Source organism: Oxyura jamaicensis (genome assembly GCF_011077185.1).
Source record: "Oxyura jamaicensis isolate SHBP4307 breed ruddy duck chromosome 2 unlocalized genomic scaffold, BPBGC_Ojam_1.0 oxy2_random_OJ91136, whole genome shotgun sequence".
Lineage (NCBI taxonomy): Eukaryota > Metazoa > Chordata > Aves > Anseriformes > Anatidae > Oxyura > Oxyura jamaicensis.
In genome coordinates this window covers 1-9,952 of record NW_023303543.1, presented here as the reverse complement: position 1 = coordinate 9,952, position 9,952 = coordinate 1, and the positions used below count along the sequence as shown (strand labels likewise).

At 41.6% G+C, this 9,952-nt stretch overlaps 1 long non-coding RNA gene across 1 annotated transcript; it reads left to right on the top strand.

The window, feature by feature from the left end:
• The first annotated feature begins 54 nt into the window (after positions 1–54).
• Positions 55–9,886, top strand: LOC118157037. Its single transcript, XR_004746525.1, has 4 exons — positions 55–331; positions 6,733–6,789; positions 9,323–9,328; positions 9,876–9,886. It is a non-coding gene; the product is annotated as an uncharacterized LOC118157037 (long non-coding RNA).
• The last annotated feature ends 66 nt before the right edge of the window (positions 9,887–9,952 follow it).

Below are 9,952 nucleotides of genomic sequence, written 5' to 3'. Positions count from 1 at the left end.
GTTTATGGTGTTCTTGAGTTACAGCTAAAGGAACAAAGGGGGGGGGGGAGGACACAGGCAGGAATTGCGAGAGGAGAGTCCACATTTTCCAGGGTTTCTTCTACAACTGTTCACTGTCCTTCCTAATGTTTTAAATCTCCTTTCTCTTTCTCTCTCTTTCTCTTTTTCTCTCCCTAAAAATAGTAGCTATCAGGGAGGGGGGTTGGGGGGTGAAGCCAAAAAAAAAAAAAAAAAGGCACTACGGGATGTTAACAGTTTAGAAGAAACCCGGGGATCGCCACGTAGCTAGGAAAAATCGAAGAAGGTTAATTCCGGGAGGCAGCAGCAGCAGGTTTGTGGGATGTGATAAGAGCGGGAGCGCGGCGCGGGCTGGGGGAGGCAGGCGAGGAGGACCCAGGGCTGCGGCTGCGGTGCGGCTGCGGCGCGGTGCGGGGCGAGCTGGCGGGTGGGCTCCCAGGCGGGCGGGTTCCCAGGCGGCACAGCCCGGCCCGGCCCGGCCCGGCCCGGCCCCGAGCAGCGCGGCGCGGCTCCCGCTCCCCTCTCCCGTCCCTCTCTCGCTCAGCTGATCGCCCCCGAAGACTTGTCGCCTTCACCTCTCAGCTCCTCTCCTCCAGTCCCGGCGGACCCCCCGCCCACCCCCCTCCGAACTTCTCCTGCAGGCACCGGTACACGGTTGGGGGTTTTTTTTATTATTTTTTTTTATTTTTTTCCGAGACTCCTGTTGAAATCACAAAAGCTCTGATAGTGACGTTACGTTTCAAAGGGAGGGAAGGGGGGAAAAAAATAATAATAATAATAATAATAAAAACAACAGCCTGATCTGTCCTTCCACCACCTCCAGCCTCAGCCCCAAGGAAAACTTGTTGGCCTCGGCGAGGTCTGGTGCGGGCCAAAGCCTGAGACTGACCATTCTTTAATAGACAAAGAAATCCCAGCCCAAACTGGGCTCTGTTACACCACGTCTCTCCGCCAAGCTCATTTCACTCCCTAAATCTGTACTGCGGACACACAGGGGCACAAGGATCTGCATAATTACAGCCACAGCCGCTCCCCTTTTTAATAAACCGACATAATTCCCTAATAAACGTCCCCTTCCCCCACCTTCTCCTCTCCCCAGACCCCAGCCCAAGGGAAAGGGGATCCGTGTCTTTTTACTGCGTTCCCTAAGTCTATAGATGAGCTCAGTTTGAAACGAGGTATTACAAGATTTCAGTGCTACAGAACCTTTATCTGAGCTACAGACACTTTCAGATCCCCAGCCCCCACCTCCTCTCCTTTTTGTTGTCTCTTCTCCTCCCGGGGGCTATTTGACAAAGGCAGTGTGTTAACTAACATTTTTGTTTAACTCAGCAACTTCTTTTCAAAACATACTTAAACCTGATAGCAATCTCTTGTACAATTTTTCCCCTCCTTCCCCGAGATGAAATTGACTCTGAACCCAAAGCGTTTGGCTATTATTAATTATTTCTTCCTTTGCAGGTATCACGTATACAAATCTCTTGTTAACCCTCCCCACCCACCCCCCCCCCCTCTCCCCCCCCCCCCCCTTAACCCAAAAAAAATCCGGGCCCACAAAAAAAGGGGTTGGGGGGGGGGGGGGGGGGGGAAGGGGGGGAAGGAAGAAAAAGAAAAACAAACAAACAAACAAAAATCCCCGCTCTGATTCCTAGAAAGTAGAAAGTTTTGTTCGAAAAAGAAATAAAACAACAATAATACATTGCATTACGATTCTGCCCTTGCTGTCCCACATTTGGCATTCACCTCCTGCAAGTGCGTCTAACGAGCAGTCACCTAAGACAAAAATTGTATCCGAATATAGTACAGACATCTCGGTAAGATTTTGCGCTAAATAGTGCCGTTCCTGATTGGCTTTTTGCTGCTGCTGTTGTTATTTTGGCTGAAGCCGCACAAACCCGCGCACCCGGACGTTACTATAAATAAAAGCCTTCCAGGTCTAAGTCTGCTGCCGGCGTTTCCTCCGGAGCCTTAACAGCCCTTTTTCAGCTCCTTTCTTGGGCAGATCGTGGGGATTAAATGCCCTGAACCTGAGCTCCTGGCCTTGGATGGGAAGGGAAAGAAAAAGGGAGAGGGAGAGAGAGAAAGGAGAGGGTGAAGGAGCCAGGCGCCCTCTGGGCTTTCAGAGGTCAGCGCTTTGACAGTGCTGACCTCCCTCCCCTCCCGGCAACCACCCCAGTGTTTATAAACAAAAACAGTCAGGACTAGCCCCAAACAATAGCAATTCACCAACTTCACAGGCACTTCACTAGCTCTTATGCAAATCAAGGAAAACGACCGCTTACCACCACTCTCCCCCCCCATCCCCTCCAGAAAGCCCAAGAGCATATTTCCAGCAGTGATAAATCCAAGGGAAAAATTTTACATTCTTTCCTGGAAAAAAAGACAAAAAGAGACTTCAGAAAGAAAACGATTCTGGTAGAGAGACAGACAAAAAGGGAGAAAAAGCCAATAAAGCTGCCGATCTTACTGCAGAAAGAGGAAAGATATGAAATATTTATATCTAAATCCAACAATCCACACTGCCAATAAAACAGGAATCTTTGTTGTGTAGACAATATGCTAAACTACCTCTGCGACAAACAGCGATTATAAAGCAACCAGGAAAAGTTATTTTCGCCCAAGGAGCCAAGTTTTCAAAGAAAACGTGTGGATTTTACAGCTAAATAAAAGCCACCACCTCTGTGTTATCCGTAAAAACTACACATAAATTAAAAGCACCGTTAAAAGAAAAGAAAAATCCTTCTAGCAAGCAAGCAGCACATATGATCTGACTTACAAAAAAGTATAATTAAAACCACCTTTAATTACAAAAAGCAGCAAGCGAAAACTAAATGAATCAATGCTTTCTCCCCAGAATGTTGTCCGCCAAGGTATAGAAATGATAGTTCTATAGTCCTGCATTAAAGCGTAACTGAAGCTCCACAGTTCAGGAATTGATTACGTGATAAGAAAAAAAAAAAAAAAAAAAAGTAAAAGACAAAAAAATGTCCTAATGATTTTAAAACTTTTGTTTATAAATGAAGAAGATCAGAAAAGGTTGGAGGAAAAGTTAAAGGAAATATACCTCAAGAGAAAAAAGACCATCTCCTTTTCTTCTTTGTCTATCAGTCTCCAGTTAAAGCATATGGAAAATGTTTTCAAAATGCCTAGATTTGGCACATTGTCATTGCAAAGAGAGGAGCGCAGTGATGCTGTTATAGAAAATGGGAAATAAATTCAGGATTGGGTGCTGCCTCCTTCAATGCGGATTTATCTAAGTTTAATTTAATATTCCGCAATCACTGTATGATCGCATATAATTCACCAAGATTTTTAAAGGCTTTGCCTAAATATGTTGACCACAGGCACAAAGTAATTTATACAGATTATTTCCCTTTTTATTTGTGTTTATTTTTCTCATTAGAAACACTTTAAATTCCAACTGTAAATAACAAAAATGATGGAATATTAGGTTTGGGGTGAACAAACGCTCAGAGAAGGCATTAGCTTTATTAAAATCATTCTGAACGTAAAATCAAAAAGCACAAAATGGTTGTTTGTAAAACACTAAACCTTTAATCGATTTATTGGCATTCCGATCGATTAGATAAACGGAAATCTATAGTAAACATAAAAGCATTTAAAATATTTTCCTCTCATTTCTAAACAAAACTTTTCTTTTCGCTAGAAAAAAAAAAAAAAAAGATTATCAAACGACTAACAGGAAATTCTTCAGATATCAAATTACGATAATAAAATTATTTCCACATGGAAAGGGATAATGACAATGATGATAGTAATTATAATAATGAATAATTCAACAGCCCTTTGACATATATGGAATAGCCTGTTTCAAAAACAGCTTTTGAAGGGGGCTACTTTTAGGGGATTTTAAAAATAAAATTGAGTTTTGAGGCTGAAATGCTTAAATCAAGTGACAGCTTAGGTGCAGCTGCTAAAGTTGCGTGTTTTTTTTTTTTTTTTTTTTTTTTTTCTGTATTTTTCAGGCGGGAGTGTTCACTTTGACATCGCCCTTGAAATTAAGTTACCACTTATTAGCAGAAAATAAGTATGTAAATATACAAGGTACTTCTGGAACTGAGGGAACAAATGTGTGTCTTCACGCCAGGGCGATGGGGATGGAGACCCTTTACCTTCTAATTTAAACGATTTGCCTAGCTCGCAGCGTACTTTCCAGATTACAGCAAAATTCTGCAAGCAATAATGTATTTGAGCGTTTAAGTGAAAGAACACAATTTATTTAGGGGTGGAGGGAGGTGAACAGCAAGCCGGAGAAATGCAGCAATCAGAGCTTGTGGCATTCTGGCTGCGCGAAGAGGAAGTGTTGCTGTAACGGGTATTATGTTTATTTGATAAAGAAAATCAATGAAAGTGGCTGTAAAGTAGTTAGTGAGGCGTGTGTTTGGGACTCGGGTTGAATAGTGACTCCAGCGGGCTGGTCGATGAGCTCTAAGAGCTCTGGAAATCTAACCTAACCCTGAGTGAGCTCTCTCTCACTCAGTGCTGCACCTTCCCCAGGCTGGGAGACTTCAGTCCTTTTCTCCTCCCTCTGTCTCCTTCCTTCTCTCCCCATATCCCTCCCTCTGTCCCTCCTTCCCTCTCTCCTTCGGGTTTTCTGCTCCTGCCTTCCTTCTTCCCATCTGCTCCCACCATTCCCTCTCCTAGGTTTATTTGCTCTCCTGAATCTCTCCCTTTCCCTTTTTCTCGCTCTCACACTTCCATTCTCTCTTCCCATCTCTGCCGTAGCTGTTTCCTCCTCATCCAACTGGTCCTCTAATTTTCCCTGTACTCTTGGAGCTTTCCTCCTCCTCTAATTCTCTTTCTATCCTCTCAAGTCTCTGCGTGCCTAAGTTTTCTTCCAGCCTTTTTCATGTCTGTTTTCACCAGCCAAATTTACCTCTTATTTTGGATTGGTTCCTCCGGACATGTGCTATATTAGTAATTATCCCTACTCATTTCCCTCTCACACACCCATGCCGAAGAGATGAGCACACCACTCACTTTCCTCATTTGGGATATTTTAAACATTGGCTGATCTTCAGTGGTACTTTATTTTAGACCTTCTGCAGCTATTTCCCCCTTTTCTCCCGCTAATCTTCATTCCCTCTAATTTGCAACAGAAATGTTTCTCCTCCTTTTCATTTCCTACTTTACAATTTCCTTTGGGGTTTCTAAATAGGAACACGTCCTTTGCATTTCCATACCCCCATCTCCTTCACTGTTTCTCTTCTGCTATTTTATTTGCCTAGTCGCTCTAGGATTATTTCTTTCCTTAGCAAGTTTATCTCCCTGTCTATCTCAGTTCATCTGCCCCAGTCTATAAAAAAAAAAAAAAAAAAAAAAAAAAAAGAGAGAGAGAAAGAAAAATAAAAAAGTTGAGTTTGTGTCTCTGTACCTGAGAAGTAACTTGGTTTCAAACTTCTGTTTTGGGTTATGTGTCATTACCTATTTTCCCTTATCACATCCCCGTTGCCCTCCCCGCCCCCCCTCGGCTAATAACATCTTTAGTGCGGTCAACGTTAAATATGGCAGATCTCTGAAAAACGCTTCCTTTCCTGCTCTCTGCTGGAATTCATTACCCCACAGCCCCTCTCTTCCCACCGCGGGCCGTCTGCGGGGCCCTCCGCGCTGCGCGCAGCCCCGCCGAACCGTCGCAGCCTCTGCGGCCGCGGGGATGCGCAGCGGCCACGCCACTTCCCTCTGCCCCCCCCCGCCCCCCCCCGCCCCCCCCCCCCTTTTTCTCCCCCCCCCAAAAAAAAACCTCCCCGCTTCCCACCCGCAGCCGCCGGGCAGCGCCCCCGAGCCGCGCAGCCAGCGCTACGGCAACACGGGGCAGCCGCGCAGGGACCGCCCGCGGCCGCTGCGCACCAGCGACGCCTCCGGCTGGGGCTGCCCCGGGACTCACATCCAACATCCTTCCCCCCGATCCCCCGCTTCCCCCCCGCATCCCTTCTCCGCCGACCCGGCAGGTGAGAGGGCTCCACGCCGTGAGTTGCGCGCTCCGCGCTGGAGGGCGCGAATGTACTCCCCCGGGCTGCTGGCAACGGTAGCATCCTCACCCCCCCGCGGGGAGAGGTCAGCTTTCCCTGCCGCTCTACTTGCCCTCTCTTGTACGGGGGACAGAACGTGTGCTCAGGGTGTTTTTATTTTTATTTTTATTTTTTTGTTTTGTTTTTGTTTTTGTTTTGTTTTGTTTTGTTTTTGTTTTTGTTTTGTTTTGTTTTGTTTTGTTTGGTGTCTTTTCCCTTACTGCATCCTGGCTCTGCGGAGTGGGATCTAGCCGAGGGATCCCCCCTGACTGAGTCACTCCTGTGCTACTGGCTGTAACACATAACTATGTGTGTCGCCTTTGTATGGTCCTGGTTGGGCCACATGCACTTAGCCTGCAGTTTATTGCAGGATTTGTTTTCTGTGTGTGTAGTGAATGCTGGAATAATAATAATAAAAAAGGCATTTCAAAGGGTACCACTGGAGTTGATGTTTCAGGCCTGCACTGGGTTTTAAATAATCCTTAATCCAAGGGAATGATTGTTCCAGGTTAAATGTCCCTAACCTCTTCTTTGTTTCATTACTATGTTTCTCCTGTTTTGTTCTTGCGACAATTCCTTTTAAGAGGAAGAAATCTACTTTATTAATTTCATCCATGTCAACTGAAATATTTTCACTGTTTTGCATATGGCTGGAGTTAAACTGAGATTTCCTTTTTCCCTATAGGTTACACATACAAAGTGAACAGAATGGGCCCAATCCTACCAGTCCCTTCTTGAGTGAGTATCCGTAGATCTGGCACCTTGTCAGAAACTCTCTCTACTGTCAGGGCCTCTGTTTGGTGTGAAGTCTGATACAATGGCTTCACCTGTTCCAGACACCAACAAGGCTACCCAAAACAAAAGATGTTCCCAGCTGTTGACACATAGCTCGTATCATTACGGTTTGCTAAAAGCGTGCTGTTTAGTTTTGGAACTAAGCCTCTAATAGCTATAACTTTCTGCTTTGCTCAAATGTGCTTCAGGGAGGAATGATAGCTTTTACTTCAAATGTATCACAGTACCAACACAAGCATAAACGAAAACGAGTATCTGGGATGCTTTCAAACAAAATACAATCCACAAACAAGGCAAACAACATAATCCAAAAGTCTTATTAACTAAAAAGCCAATGTAGAAGTGTCCATTTTACAAATATTTGCCCAGGAACTTAGACTGTTAAATTCTGTCAATATCCCCATCACCCCTGAAATTATTGCTCACCTACATCCACAGTGACCCCAAATTGTCAGAGAGAAAGCCTGCCAGTTGTAAATCCACACGGGGCTACAACAGGATTGCAATTTATTATAAAGCAGAAATGTTACTGAAGGGAAAATTGGTGCCTATTCCCAAGTCCACACCTGAAAGGCACACTTTCTAGAAATAAAGATCTTCCAGAGGATTGCTTAACATTTCTTGTGAGATGGCATCATTACATTAGGTAGATTATATTTATTCTGTATTCTTTTTAACTCCCTATGAATGCCTTTTAAAATTTTACTAAAGAATAAAAGGGACTACTGAAATTCAACAGCAGCTTTAAAAAAAGATGAAATATATATTTATGTTGCAGACTTCATATGTGAAAGTATAGGACAGAATAGTCAAGATAGAGAAATTCTTTATAGTTCTTTTCCAAAATGGTCTAGCTTGGAATAATGCTCTTTTTCCCTCTGAAATGTGTCTGATTCTAAATGAGCGCAGATTTTTTATTTAGTATTATTTAATTTCAAAACGGAAATGAAGGACTATTATCAATCTAAATTTAAAAGTATGTTGTAATACTTTGAAAGACAAATATTAAATAGATGTATTTCTGGGGAGATTGGATAAATAATGTGCAAAGAGCTTATTTTAAACAAGGGTGCATCATTCTTTCAGATGACAACCTGCACACTGTAGTTAGAATCATTGGATTTTTCATCTTTTGGTCTACTAATTTTCAACAGAAAATTATTGTAATGTAAAGTGTGCATAAACAAATTCAAAGAGGACCTGAAAATTATTCATAAAGGTAAAATCAGTTTAAAAGTTTAAAATGACACTGACACTATTTGTAAAACACCTAATTGTAAAAAATAGTTCATATATACATACTCAATATTTACTACCAAAATGTACTTATAGATCTAAAATAATGCTAACCTGCAAACAAAATGTGTACCACTATTCTTTTTTTGTTCATTTCTGGTGTCAGTATAATAATGAAGAAAGGAAATATGTTCCACTCTTATTCTTAAAATCCTTTAAAATCATCTCTTCACAGAGACATCCTTAGAAATCAGAAAAACCCTATGACACAGTATTGCCACCAAATAATTATTTTAAAACTAAATAGATGTACCATTTTGCTGTCATTTTCAGTAGATAGTTATAACAGCTGACTGATACGATACACATCAGTAAAAAGAATTAAATAAAAAAATGTGTTATAAGGCAACAAATGTATATTTTTACATTTATGTTAAACCATTTCAATTTTCTTTTATTTTGTAGGCTTTGTAAATTATAAAATCCCACACGATCCAGTTAATATCAAAGTAAACTGCCGACAGGTAAAATGCTGTTTTCTGTGTAAGATTTACACTTTAGTTGCACAGCTACTTCATATCCCCATTCCACATTTCTTTTGTTAGCATAATGTTATTCAAACTTTTATTTTGGGAATATTGCAAAAAACAACACATACCTCTGTGTGTGTGTATGCATTAACATACAGAGACAATATCTGTCCCCTTTTCACACAGAACTATTTGTCTATGACTATCTATTTAGATGCATAAAGGTGTGCTCATTTTTTGGTTCTGGCACAGTAATTAAGGTAGCAAGATTCAGATGTGGTTTAATGCTGAACTTTCAAAATTTAACATTAGAGTTCCTGATTTGTCTACAACAGGATGGATACTGTGTTTATAGAGTTCATTCTTGACCTTACCTGAGTAAGTACTTTAACTTAAAGTATGAGATGCACCTAGAGGGGTAATACATTGAGTTTAATAGGAAGACAGTTAATAACCTTTTTTCATCCTCATGCACTATCAATCATGGCTGTCACCAGTCTGCTGAATCAAAGCAAAAGTGTTCTTCACAGATGACTGATTAGAAACGCAAAATCACAAGATCCATCTTCATGGTCACTTTTATTATAGTCATTTTTAAACTGACAGCAACCTGCTCAGTTTCAGCAGACTGGGCATCACAAATAGTGTCACTCAGTGCAGCTAAGCATGAGAAGATGTTGGCTGGATTATACTTAAAAATAATTAGGCCCAAAGCCTTTTGTGGAAGCAAGGAAAAGGATTTTCTTGGTTCCAGCCCCATCTTTTAAACACCAGCAGTAACCTGTGCTTTAACAGTGGGTTAATATTGGAAAACATTTTCATCCTTCTGCTTCTCGTGAATTAATGTTTTAGGTGGTCCTTGGATACTTTTTAAAAACAATACCTTTGCTGGTAATGTGAACAATCAGTTTTGATAGAACCGCTCTTAAGCATAGGCTTAACATTATGTACTGCTATTTGTATAGTGTCATGATGAACTGTTGGTTTCCAGCCTTCTAAGGAATATTGCAAAAGCTAATTATCTTGTTAACTAGATTTGTTTCAATAACAGTGTTCCCTGTTCAAATAAACTAGTGAACAGTTCAACAGTTTAAGGTTATTTATAAACTAAATAGGCTCCAGAAAATATTAAATCAAAATGGTATAGGGGAGAGGAGAAAGAGAGAGAGAGAGAGAGACAGCACAAAGGAGCACAGACACTGCAAGTTGTGCTCTGTACTAATGTTTCTGAAATGCAGTGAAATCTAATATAAGGAAAAGTATTCAGTAATGCTGAAAAATGAAAGTTTACTCTCTTTCTCTTTCTCTTTCTCTTTCTCTTTCTCTTTCTCTTTCTCTTTCTCT